Source organism: Sinocyclocheilus anshuiensis, unplaced genomic scaffold (assembly GCF_001515605.1).
Source record: "Sinocyclocheilus anshuiensis isolate Anshui unplaced genomic scaffold, SAMN03320099.WGS_v1.1 scaffold4043, whole genome shotgun sequence".
NCBI lineage: Eukaryota > Metazoa > Chordata > Actinopteri > Cypriniformes > Cyprinidae > Sinocyclocheilus > Sinocyclocheilus anshuiensis.
This window is the reverse complement of record NW_015556101.1, coordinates 11,279-22,789: the sequence shown is the minus strand read 5'-3', so window position 1 is coordinate 22,789 and position 11,511 is coordinate 11,279. Positions and strand designations below refer to the sequence as shown.

The 11,511-nt window shown below is 36.3% G+C and overlaps 2 pseudogenes; one reads left to right on the top strand and one right to left on the bottom strand.

Annotated features, from left to right (window-relative positions):
• The window catches only part of LOC107676217 (mannose-1-phosphate guanyltransferase alpha-A-like), a 5,656-nt pseudogene extending 3,507 nt beyond the window's left edge, over positions 1-2,149 (top strand).
• Positions 2,150-4,481: 2,332 nt separating this feature from the next.
• LOC107676216 (rac GTPase-activating protein 1-like) overlaps positions 4,482-11,511 on the bottom strand; it is a 12,516-nt pseudogene continuing 5,486 nt past the window's right edge.

The following is an 11,511-nucleotide window of genomic DNA, read 5'->3' as shown; positions in this document are numbered from 1 at the left end:
GACTTCATTCAACAATTCTGAACATAATGCTGAACGTAAACAACACTGACTACTTGATTATGTTCTGGGGTACTCTCCAAAATGGCAGAAGATGGTAACTCAGGGAGAAGAATTGTTGAATACATTTTTATTTTTGTTTTCTTCGCGCACAAAAAGTATTCTCGTATCTTCGTAAAATTATAGTTGAACCCCTGATGTCACATGCACTGTTTTACCGATGTCCTTGCTATGTTTCTGTGCGTTGATCGTGTTAGGATCCTTGCTGTCTATGGGAGGGTCAGAGAGCTCTCAGAAAGCATCAAAAATATCTTAATTTGTGTTCCGAAGATGAACGGAGGTCTTATGGGTTTGAAACGACATGAGGGTGATGAATTAATGCAAAATTTTCATTTTTGGGTGAACTAACCCTTTAATATAAGCCTCACCTCTGCCTGATAATATGGCTATAATTCACAGCTATTCTGTTTCATTAACATCTTACAGTTAAAGACATTAAAGACAACATAAATTCAGAATTAATATTTACTTTCCTAATAAGTGTTCCTAATCTTATTATGCATAACTTAGAACTCTTCAGTGCATGTTATTCTATTATCAAAATCTAATGATTTATAACTAATAATTTTTTAGCCTCAATCGATCACTAACCAAAGTGTCCCAACCTACACGGTTTCCTATAGAGTGCAACAGTGCCTGTGCACAATGTTTTGGCAGTCTTGTTTCCAAAAGATTTTTTCTTATAGGATTTTTAAAAAGTATTTCTTAAAGAATTATAAGCCATGAACCCAAACCAATCAGCAATGAGGTGAATCACAACATCACAAACTTTGATTTGAAGCAAAAAAGTATATGAAAATCTTTCAAAAAGACAAGACTGTGTCCTTAACAGCTTTAATGAGGGAAAGAACTACAATCCCTTTGCTTATGTTGATTCTCTGATTGGTGGTGATTTCTGAAGAATCATGGGTAATGTAGGAATTCCCCTGTTAAACATGATTATCTAAAATATAAGTTGAAATAATGGGCATTGATGGTTTGAACAAAGACTTTTTCCCCTATGGGGAATATGAATGGAATTTTTAATTACAGAATCTGACCGTTGCATTTTACTGAGCATTCTGATTTACTAATAAATACAATACGTTTTGAAAGTTAAATGCATTAAAAATGCCATTTCATGTTGTTTTTAACCCCCTGCATCTTCAGCATTTACCTTTAATTTTCATTAATTTGTTTTTGTTCAAGTTATCTTTCCTAATTATGTGTTTGCCCATCATAGTGTCATTTTATGTCATCCTCTGTCCTGGGTCATAGAAAACTCTCCTGACATCACCAGAGGGTGAAATTAAGACTTTATTTGGTACTATGTGGTTGTGTGCTGTAGAGAGGAGCAGTCCAACGGCTGGCATCGGGCTGAGGTGATCCGTCTGGAGCAGGACATCTTCACATAGCTGGCAGGCCAGGGTAAATTATATGTTTACCAAACAGGCCGCTTCTGGAGCCAGATCAAATCCGCAGGGTTAGTTGTTGACATATGCTGTTTTATTACAGTTGTTTTTGAGTTGCTGCATTTTCTCTGTAACTATATTTGATAGTGTGTGTGTGTGTGATTATAGTTAATGTTATGCTCCCCTCTTCTTTCAGATCTGCGATCTATGCAAGCCGTTTGTATCTTAACCAGTATTACAAGACACATCCAGAGAGGTTAGCTACTAATAGAGAAGGAGGGCCAAAGACCAGAGGTAAATGCTTAGTGGAAGTGTGAATTTTGTTTGTCGGAAAGAGCTCTTTGCAGTCCTTCTAATACATTTTTTTATTTTTATTTTAGGAAATGTTTATATACATCCAACTGCCAACATCGATCCAACTGCTGTGGTAAGTGCTTCTCTTCTATAGTTAAATTGATTCTTAGAGTTTCTCAATATAATCATTTGCAATGTAACACTTCAACGTGTAACAGTATGTTCAGCAGAAGATTTGCAGAATCAGCCATCAGGATTTGATTTGAGCATAAGTATGTTTGGTTATGATATTAACATAGCATTATTTTACTTGTGCAGTCTTGGTCATGTCAAAGTCAAACAAAAAGTCACCAGTCTACTTGTTAAGTAATTATTACATTTTCATTCTTTAGAACAGAGACGCCTAAACTTTTCAATTTAGATCAATCAAACATGGCTGAGGGCTGTGGGCCAAAACTAAATTGCATTATATCCAACTATATTATGTTAACATTTAAGTTTTCTATATTAAATGACCAATATTCTCTACATTTCCATTTAAAAATCAAACACAAAATGTAAAAAAAAAGATAATTTAGAAATTAAATTCATATCTATATACTATATCTATTTATATATTCATATTCATCTATAGATGTAACTAGAGAAAGTAATTACTTGCAGGTATTTTTGTGCACAATAAGTGCATTGTATCAAAATATTAATTTAAATGTTATTACTTAGTAGTTAAAGACACTCAATATAAAGTGGAGCCATTTTCTCCTCTATTTTACCCATCCTCTAGTGATATGCCATGGTGGACCAAGTCAAAGGTCATCATAACATGCACTGAGGAACTGAACATAATAGGACTTGGGTCATTATTACTGAAGTTAAAGGGTCCATTTTGAGAAGCAACAGGGGGAAACATGTTTGTACAATTTCAGCTGTTGATGCTAGTGGCACAGAGATTGTTGCATGCTTTTTTTTAATCATCGCATCTTACTTACATTACACCTTAGTTTATTTCATGCTATATTGGTGTTTCTTTTCTTTTTTTAGTTAGGTCCAAACGTGTCCATAGGTACAGGCGTAACGATCGGTGCAGGAGTTCATGTGAGGGAGTCCATCATCCTCCATGGTGCTACTTTACAGGTTAGTTCATGTCCCTTACCAGTGGCACAAAACACACTTTCTTTTCCTATTGCATTGTCTGGCATTTAAAACCAATGACTCGACACAATATAATACAGTATAAGACTGCTAAATAGTAATATATTCTGACAGTTTCTTAACGTAAAACTAAACTTTTATTTTGACGGGTTGCCGTGAAGAACTTGCAGCTGCTGTGTATGTGATATGAAGGTAGTTTTCTCCAATGAAACGGTAAAATGCTAATGAAGTGACTCTCAGAGCAGCTGCAGATGACATCCGTGTGCATATCATCATATAGTGAGACGGCAGAAGCTGAAAACACCGCGAGCATCATCCGCGCTTTAGTATGTGTGTAGTAAACAAAACAGTGCGCCGCGCCATCCGCCATTCATTCATTGCAGAAATCATGAGATGGTCCTCACTGCAGAACACAAGATCCAGATCCAACTCCTCCCACCCTACATATACCTAAACCTACCCATCTCCACCCCCTGATCCCTAAACCCACCCATCTCCACCCCTAAACCTACTAATCTCCACCCCCTAGATGTGGATCCAGCCACGCCCCCTGGATCTTGTGTTCTGCAGTGAGGGGCTACTGGAAATCATGGCGCCTTATGCGTGATATCAAATGCTTCCGCAGATTTATAGTATTACTATAGCATTTCACCTGAGCATTGCGAATCACGCGTATGGCCATGATAAGCGCTGAATGAATGACAGGCTTTCTGTTGTAACACCGCGCAAGGTAAATAAGGGTAACCTCTAGTGGAGAAGACTAATGATAAGATTCACGTTAATCAGATCTTGTTTTAAATGTGTGCTGAAATACATACCGGAAAAGATCGATTCGACGTCATTTAAAAAAACGATTAATCGAAAAATCGATTTTTTATTTTTTTGCCCAGCCCTAGTAATTATATTAATAAAAACATTATTCTTCCGCTAAACAGTGTAGTTCCTCAGAAACGGTTGTGGTTCCAACAAAGTGGTTGCCGAGCAACACACAAATGTAAACAAAGGTGTATGTTTGTAGAGTAATTTTGCAACAGCTTTGAACTTGGTTCAACCAATCAGAATCAAGGACCAGAACTATCTGTTTTACAATTATGGATTTACCATTGTACAGTGTTATCACGTAAAAACTGGATAAAACAAATGCAAAAATAGTTCTGCTATAGAATTTCTTCTCTGTCAAACTATGTCTGAAATGACTTGAAATTCATTTGATTTACAGCTTGTTGGCTCCCTCTTTGTCAGTGAAATGTCAAAGATATTCAAAGAAAGGTGCAAAAAAGAAATGCGGTTTATTTGTGCAGTCTGTTACCATTTAATTCCAGCATTTAACATGTGATGTAAAACAAAAAAAATGGTAAGACAAATGATAAAATCTTGTAATTGGATACCAGTCGTGTTGGTAATTGTTTTGAAATTGATGTTTCTGTGACTGTTCCCTGTATGAATGCCGAGCGCAGTGCAAGAGTCAGACGTCTGCAATAAATTATTTAAGTCACAAAAGGTAAAGTAATTTACTGCTGCCCTGGTAGAAAATCACAGTGTCTGTATTTATGGTTAAAGAGCTATAAGACAATGAGGGCTAATAGCTTACAGGTTATTGAAAGTGCCACCAAAGTGCTCGATTCTACCTTTTATTGAGCCACTGGATGTAGTTTTATTGTATTTGCTCAACTCAGGAGAAGTCAGAGGTTTGAATATCTTATCTGTTCCTACACATTCAGAAACAGAGATTCAAAGCAAAATATACAGTCTACAAATTGAAAAATACAATTACATTTAAGATTTTAAAGTCATTGTAGATTATAAAAACAGTTTAAATGGCATTAAAGATGGGTCTTTTGATTGTGTTGATATGGTGGGGGGGGGGGTTAGGGAGTTTTAGGGAGTAAGGACAAGACATTCAGAACAGACAGCGTTCAGAAAACCAACTCACTGACTCTGTCCCATTGTCACCTAGTGTTGTAGTCAAGACCAGCTCATCTGAGTTTGAGTCCAGGCTGAGACTTGAGTAGGTTGAGTCAGTCAAGATCGAAACCAGAAGACAGTCAAGTCTATTTCTATTTCTACAAATCAGCATATTAGAATGATTTCTGAAAGCTCATGTGACACTGAAGACTGGAGTAATAATACTGAAAATTCAGCTTTGCATCACAGGAATAAAATACATTTTAAAATATATTCAAATAGAAAAAGTCATTTTAAATTGTAATAATATTTCACAATTTTACTGTTTTTACTGAATTTTTAATAAAATAAACAGCCTTGGTCAACATAAGGGACTTCTTTCAAAGTAACAATATTTCACAATATTACTGTTTTTACTGTATTTTTGATTTAATAAACGCAACCAAGTAGAGCATAAGAGATTTCTTTAGATTATAAAAAAAAGTTGAACAGTAGTGTATTTAAAGGGGTCATATGATGCGATTTAAATTTTTTTTAAAGGAGTGTTACAAGCTCTTGGTGCATAAAGAAGATCTGTAAAGTTGCGTTACATACAGTATGTGGAAAATAATGTGTCTTTTGAACCTTAAACCACATAAACACATTTCATTACACCAAATACACAAAATAATGTTCTTTTTAGCAGCATATGACCCCTTTAAAATTAAAACCAAATCCTTCTCCATTATAGCATTATTAAGAAAACCTACCAGAAGCTTCCATAAATGTTCTGTGAAGCTTAAATGTTATGAGAGGCTCCTTGAGTTTCCTCAAGAAGTCTTTGAAGAGTCCACAGACAGCATGAACCTCTTCTACTTTGTGGAGCATCAGTGGGCCTTTCCCGGACACGTATTTCTCCCTCAGTTCCTTCACCAGCTGCTCTCCTCCAGGCACTCTGTAAATACCCTTCTACATACCCCAGTCAGCCATAAAACATAAATGAGATACAGAGAAATGTCATACATCAACTCTATACGCTTCAACTGGATGTTGTAATGTACTGCAATATGATAAAAAAGATTTGTTTCTTAAATCCAAATTAAGCTTAATTATACAGCTCTGAGTTTCAAGCACTGTAATTATACTTTCAGCTTGAGAAACTATCCTGGTGTTGGTGTATTATTGAGTAAAAACACCTCTTCAAGTCCTCTTCTCTCAATTTCATGAACACACTGAACAATCAGAGAGGGAATCCTTGGACGTGTGGAGGGGGCAAAGCTCTCTAAAGTCTCCTATAAGAGGGAAACAAACAGAACTTTTGAACATGGCATCTCTACATAAGGATGTGTATGTGCACTGTGCATTATGAAGGGTGAATACCTCATTGGGCTGGGCTGAGCCATGAGCATTAGGACTGCATCTCTCCACACATAGTTGTTTACACTCAGGATGGCTCACCACTCGACAGTCTCTGCATTTTATGGCCAACTTCCCAAAGCGAATCCTCTTCCCACATGGCATGCATGTCTCTAAACGAATCACCTAGAAAATATAAACCACTGACCCAGCAGTCATACAGACCCCATACAGACTACTGTTACCCATACAGACCCCATACTGTCTACAACTAGTATTTAATTTTTTTAATTGTTTATTTATATATATATATATATATATATATATACTATTTTTTATATTTTTTCACACAGTTTTCCACCCTTTGACCCTTAGAATTAAAGCCTGTATTACACTATGACATTTTCATAAAAATGCACAATGAAATGTGATGCATGGTCAGACTGATGTTATCAGGCACCTTGTTAAAAATTAAAACTTTGACCACTTATTAACATTTGTAAAGCGGAAAAGCATGTTTGCCAGACTTTCCTTATATTGCACTTTATTAATACATTTTTCCACTTCATTATATACCAGAATAACAGAATAATAGCATGATGCACACTGAATAGGCTGGGGAGGTTCTGAAACAGTTATGCATTACAGTATACAGTACTTGGAACTATATTTTATAAATTATTATACATAAATCTTTATATTACATGGATCCTTGGTATAAAATGACAGAAAACTGGTTATCAGTGTTGTATGAGTGCGTCTAATATAATGGCTAAAGGAATTAACGCATATTTGACATCTTTCTCTCTTTTGACTAATGTAATCTATCAATCTCTCTCTCTTTTTCTTTTCATTTGTAAAGTCAAAAATGCTATCATGCTTTTTTTTTTCTTTTCCTTTTGGAGAAAACGGGTATGCAAAAATTATGTTTATTGTGGTTTTCATGCACCACTATCAAGTTTATGATGACTTCAGCTTCTGAGAACCCTGAAAATTTGAAAAATGTCTATTATATTATATCATATTATGTTATATAAATTATATTATATATTTATAAAATCAAATAAATATTTGCTTCATGACTCATGAAACTGATGTTAAAACCAGATGTGAAAGCCTCACAATATGTTGAGAAGTACTACTGAATGGCCTCCTACTGTTTTTTGCTGGAATACATGCTGCAAAGTCTTATCCACAGTGGGTGTGGGGTCCTGAGGAACGACTGGCTCCGGGGAGCTCACCTCCATTTCAACGACTGTTTCAGCCTCTGTGACTTCACTGTGTGCCCACACTGATGTTTGTTCTACATGGAGGACTCTGGTTAGTTTGGGAAGGTTAGAATGTGACATTGAATGTGGCTCCTTTGAGTCTTATTTACTATCAACAGATGGAAAATGTTCATTTCCGAGAGCCCTGGACTGATATTCTGGAGTCTCCTGGGTGATGTCTATTACCATGTGAATCTGACTTCTAGTCTCTGGGGTAGTGACAGACGCCTTCAGAACCGTCGTCTCGATTTCCTAAGCACATACACAGACAAACACACACTAAAAATCCATTTGAAGCCAATCATTCTTTCTGCCGAAATGGAAGACCCTTAGAGTAGCATAACAATTGGTTATCTAGCTCGTGTCCACGTTCCTGGCAACAAGGAAAAATGTAGTTTCTCAAAGTGTCAAATTGATTTGCTTCTCTCTTAGTGATCAGTGCCAGCTGAGTGGGAGTGATATGAGTACCATGGAGGGAGACAGACAGGACATGGTCCACTGCTGTTCTCATCCGAGCAGTGTGGTGGTGGGTGTGGGCAATATGATGGCAAGCAGTCGGATGTGGGACTGATGAACGAATGAACTGATGAGAAACGACACCAGATTAACCTAAAGGGGGAATTTGATCCACTACTAATAGAACGAAAGAGTCTGTACATTTCACAAGATATACCTCACGTTTTCTAACGTTTCTGTGCTACAATCTTCACTGATATCTTAGCTAGGAGAAGCTGTTTCATTAAATGGTAAGTGACAATTTATGATTACTGAAGATTTTAAACACATAACTGACTGTGAAATTAATACATGCCTTAACTCAAAAGTGACAAATGATGCATGGCAGAATCAAATATTCATGATTCAGATAATTTCTGCTTAAAATGTTTCACTTTTGGTGAATTTGTTTTTACTGAGTTAAGACAATTGAGAAAATAAAAATAAATTGTAGCATTAATAAACTTCTACCAACCTTAGTGGTCTAGCCCCCAGGAGATCTCCAGAACGCCTGCTTACTCTTCCTCGTTTTTGAATCAGAGGACCAACACTTGGGCCCATTGATGAACGCTAAAAACAAACAGTGATGAAGTGAGATACATTAAGGGCAAGCACAAAACTACAATATATACTAGCACTTCACAACAGACATAATGTTGTGTAATTTATAACTTGAGAAATCTAAAAAAGAAATGGGAATATTAAGTGTGCTACACAAATGAATCTAATAATTCATCAAATATTATATATATTAATTATATTATAATTCATAACTTTACCTTAAATATTTAATTCATTCATTATTTTTGCTACTTTAGACTAGATTTGGAATCCCAGCCTTTCCATTTATTCCATATAGACGGTTTCATCGGGCGCACGCGCCTGGACCGAAGTTAACTTCCGGTCTGTGTTTGTTTATCAGTCTGGCTATGGCACAGGCTACAAACGCAGTTAAAGTTAAGGTGATGAGTAGACTGAAGTTGGGCTCAGGTGGTTGTGCTGTGGGATGTGTTTCCCATACATTTATTTATTTGTGGCGCTCGCCACAATATCAAAAATTACAGATTTTCCAAAAGGCTTCGTTGAATAAACATGAGCACGTACTGCACATTTAAAAATCATAACGAGGCGCAGGTGTTTTTATTTCATTGTATTTCTGAAGGAAGACTATCTTTAGAAAATTTTCGATGTCATTTTCATTTAATCTTGCCTGTTATATGCCTGATAAAGCAGCGTTTGTGAGCTCAGTGCTGATTTGTGTACAGCCGTTACTGGGGAAACCTCTGCTTCTCCCGCTTTAAAGCACCTCCTGCTGGCAGAGAATGAATTTGCATTTTCAGTAAGTCCGTCTGATTTACGCAGCAAACATATTTTACTTATCAAAAATAATCTACTCTAAAGGGACTACTTAGCTGTTGTCATTGATTCTATTTGGAAGTCTACCGGAAGTTAAGTTAGGGCCACAAAAGCACGCATGCGCAGTAACGTTTGTTTATGTTGTTGCCGTTGAAACCGTCTATACTAGAATCTAGAAACTGGTAGCACTTACTCTTCTCTCACGAGCTCTTGACTTGAGAGGCTTAACAAACGCTGTGTTGTCCAAGTCCTAGAATTCATACCATGAAATAATTTTCAGAAACAACTGTTTCGATCTTTTTAGTGATTTTTATGCATATGCACATTGCTTGTGTTTGACAATCATCCTAAATCAAGAATAAAATTGATGCTATATGTGATATTCCACCAAATCATCATCCGTTCTGTCATAACTAATGTCAGAGTGTGACAGGAAGGAGGACTCATCAATCCCTGATAACCTGATATAAAGACACAAGATCGAAAATAGCATTGCGAATGAGGGAAAAACTCCAGTGAACTGAGAACAAAACGAAGAGCTTGCTGAACGTTAAGGTACTGTTTTCCTCGGTGCTGTGGGACACTGGCTGCTTTCTGACTGAAGCTGGTCAGCATTGACCTCTGTTCATCATTGAGACAAGCACTTGACTTGCTGTCATGCACTAGAACGCCACATATCAACTGCATCTGCCACTCCTGTCAAATGAATTAATGAGCGATAAAGATACCATAAGTATCCTTAATAAACTCTCACAACAATGGTCAATAAATCACAGAGAACTTCTATTTTATGAACTCTCTGTGCACATTAAGACATGAGTTATGACCGCCCACATCCACATGGCCCTGTACTCAATGGCGCCCTTCACTAAGTCTATGTCATGTTATGTCGCTGTCGCACTGACCAAATGGGCAAAGTTTTGCTTGCTGGCTTCAACTTCAACATTTACATACAAGTCTTAAAGGTGCAGTAGCTAAACAGCCCATTTAATTCAAGAGGGTGAAAAAAATCAGTAAAAATAAATAAATGGAAAAAAAAAATACACCACCATGTAAAAAAAAAAAAACTTTGCATAACAAAAACTGAATGAATGAATAATTAATAATAATAAGTGGTACAAACACAAATCTAGCTTCTTCAAATTATTGCACAAGTGATAAGAACTATGGTTTAATTTCTTAACTAACCAGGCACTGGTAGTCCGCCTCAGCTTTATAGAGTTTCTTGATCTCCACGTCCAGCTGGTTTCGAGCATGTTTGAGTTTGACCTCCAGAGCAGCTCGAGCCACATCAGACTTTACCAGGAGCTCCTTCTGTTTTTCAGCTCCAGCTCTGCATGAAGCCATTTCTTCTGGGCAGCTTCAAAGTTCCTCGCCACCTCAATTAACTCTTGTAGACAAAAGACAACTGGTGAGATTTCAGTATGGCAAAATATATATGCAGATCAAAGAACGACTATTAAGACAAGACATGCTTTCTAAAAGCAGTATTTTTTTTAATAATTCTAGCACAAAGATATGAAGCTTTTACAGGAAGTTTAACAATAACAAGTGGGTAATTTGTGATAATCATATACTTTTAACAAATAGCCACTTTCTCTTTTTTCCTCAGAAGTAAAAATGTAAAAAAAAAAGTACTCCTGGCTTTCAAAAGCTCTGCTGAAACAATACACACTACAATTTTCAAATTCCTAAATTATCCCTCATGTTACACTGAAATTGACTTGACTTCCCTTCTTTTCGACATCCATATGAACATTTATTTTACCTTCAGTGATTTTGGACATCCACCCATCCAGACATATTATTTAAGTTTAAAGCATCTGTTTTATCGTAGAGTGGGCATACCGTTTTCAGAGGGGTGATTGCTATCCAGAATAGTAATGTTGTTTTAGGTTTGAGTCAAGATGGAGACTAATTTCACCTCAGCAAAAGTACATTGTAAAAAAACAAAAAACTTTTACAGTGTGTATGTCAACTACACACTACCATTCTTTAATTGTATTCAGCATTGACACATTAGATTGACGAAAAGTGACAGACATTTATAATGTTACTAAATATATATTTTTCAAATGAATGCTGTTGTTTTGAACTTTCTATTCAGTGTTGGGCAGTAACTAGTAACTTAGTTACTGTAATAATATTACTTTTTGCAGTAACTAGTACTGTAACTAATTACTAATAAGATTGCAGTAATAATATTACAGTTACCATCCATAAAGCAGCTTAGTTACTTAGTTACTTTTGATGCCTCA